Here is a 2,500-nt window from a genome sequence, read left to right as displayed (position 1 = left end):
GACGGGAATTAAGCCCGGAGCCCGGGGCAGGGCGACCCCGGACGGACGGGGGTCCGCCGGCCCCTGCCCGCGGGGGCAGGCTCCGGGTTGACCTGGTGGCCGGAGGAGAATTAAGCCCGGAGCCCGGGGCAGGGCGACCCCGGACGGACGGGGGTCCGCCTGGCCCCTGCCCGCGGGGGCAGGCTCCGGGTTGACCTGGTGGCCGGAGGAGAATTAAGCCCGGAGCCCGGGGCAGGGCGACCCCGGACGGACGGGGGTCCGCCTGGCCCCTGCCCGCGGGGGCAGGCTCCGGGTTGACCAGGTGGCCGGACGGGAATTAAGCCCGGAGCCCGGGGCAGGGCGACCCCGGACGGACGGGGCTCCGCCGGCCCCTGCCCGCGGGGGCTGGCTCCGGGTTGACCTGGTGGCCGCTCGGGACTTAAGCCCGGAGCCCGGGGCAGGGCGGCCCCGGACGGACGGGGCTCCGCCTGGCCCCTGCCCGCGGGGGCAGGCTCCGGGTTGACCTGGTGGCCGGACGGGGAATAAGCCCGGAGCCCGGGGCAGGGCGACCCCGGACGGACGGGGGTCCGCCGGCCCCTGCCCGCGGGGGCAGGCTCCGGGTTGACCTGGTGGCCGCTCGGGACTTAAGCCCGGAGCCCGGGGCAGGGCGACCCCGGACGGACGGGGGTATGCCGGCCCCTGCCCGCGGGGGCAGGCTCCGGGTTGACCTGGTGGCCGGTTTGCTTTCGGGCCACCAGGTCAACCCGCTGCCTGTATGGGGTTGACCTGGTGGCCGCTTTCCTTCCCGGCCACCAGGTCAACCCGCTGAATGTATGGGCTTGACCTGGTGGCCGCTTTCCTTCCCGGCCACCAGGTCAACCCGCTGAATGTATGGGGTTGACCTGCTGGCCGCTTTTCTTCCCGGCCACCAGGTCAACCCGCTGAATGTATGGGGTTGACCTGCTGGCCGCTTTCCTTCCCGGCCACCAGGTCAACCCGCTGAATGTATGGGGTTGACCTGCTGGCCGCTTTCCTTCCCGGCCACCAGGTCAACCCGCTGAATGTATGGGGTTGACCTGCTGGCCGCTTTCCTTCCCGGCCACCAGGTCAACCCGCTGAAAGTATGGGGTTGACCTGGTGGCCGCTTTCCTTCCCGGCCACCAGGTCAACCCGCTGCCGGCATGGGGTTGACCTGCTGGCCGCAGAGGGGCAGGCTCCGGGTTGACCTGGTGGCCGGAGGAGAATTAAGCCCGGAGCCCGGGGCAGGGCGACCCCGGACGGACGGGGGTCCGCCTGGCCCCTGCCCGCGGGGGCAGGCTCCGGGTTGACCTGGTGGCCGGACGGGAATTAAGCCCGGAGCCCGGGGCAGGGCGACCCCGGACGGACGGGGGTATGCCGGCCCCTGCCCGCGGGGGCAGGCTCCGGGTTGACCTGGTGGCCGGAGGAGAATTAAGCCCGGAGCCCGGGGCAGGGCGACCCCGGACGGACGGGGATCCGCCTGGCCCCTGCCCGCGGGGGCAGGCTCCGGGTTGACCTGGTGGCCGCTCGGGACTTAAGCCCGGAGCCCGGGGCAGGGCGGCCCCGGACGGACGGGGCTCCGCCTGGCCCCTGCCCGCGGGGGCAGGCTCCGGGTTGACCTGGTGGCCGGAGGAGAATTAAGCCCGGAGCCCGGGGCAGGGCGACCCCGGACGGACGGGGCTCCGCCGGCCCCTGCCCGCGGGGGCAGGCTCCGGGTTGACCTGGTGGCCGGACGGGAATTAAGCCCGGAGCCCGGGGCAGGGCGACCCCGGACGGACGGGGCTCCGCCGGCCCCTGCCCGCGGGGGCAGGCTCCGGGTTGACCTGGTGGCCGGAGGAGAATTAAGCCCGGAGCCCGGGGCAGGGCGACCCCGGACGGACGGGGGTCCGCCTGGCCCCTGCCCGCGGGGGCAGGCTCCGGGTTGACCTGGTGGCCGGACGGGAATTAAGCCCGGAGCCCGGGGCAGGGCGACCCCGGACGGACGGGGGTATGCCGGCCCCTGCCCGCGGGGGCAGGCTCCGGGTTGACCTGGTGGCCGGAGGAGAATTAAGCCCGGAGCCCGGGGCAGGGCGACCCCGGACGGACGGGGGTCCGCCTGGCCCCTGCCCGCGGGGGCAGGCTCCGGGTTGACCTGGTGGCCGGACGGGAATTAAGCCCGGAGCCCGGGGCAGGGCGACCCCGGACGGACGGGGGTATGCCGGCCCCTGCCCGCGGGGGCAGGCTCCGGGTTGACCTGGTGGCCGGAGGAGAATTAAGCCCGGAGCCCGGGGCAGGGCGACCCCGGACGGACGGGGGTCCGCCTGGCCCCTGCCCGCGGGGGCAGGCTCCGGGTTGACCTGGTGGCCGGAGGAGAATTAAGCCCGGAGCCCGGGGCAGGGCGACCCCGGACAGACGGGGGTCCGCCTGGCCCCTGCCCGCGGGGGCAGGCTCCGGGTTGACCTGGTGGCCGGACGGGAATTAAGCCCGGAGCCCGGGGCAGGGCGACCCCGGACGGACGGGGCTC

This window comes from Natator depressus, chromosome 28, assembly GCF_965152275.1.
Source record: "Natator depressus isolate rNatDep1 chromosome 28, rNatDep2.hap1, whole genome shotgun sequence".
Classification (NCBI taxonomy): Eukaryota; Metazoa; Chordata; order Testudines; family Cheloniidae; genus Natator; species Natator depressus.
Note: the sequence above shows the minus strand (reverse complement) of the source record.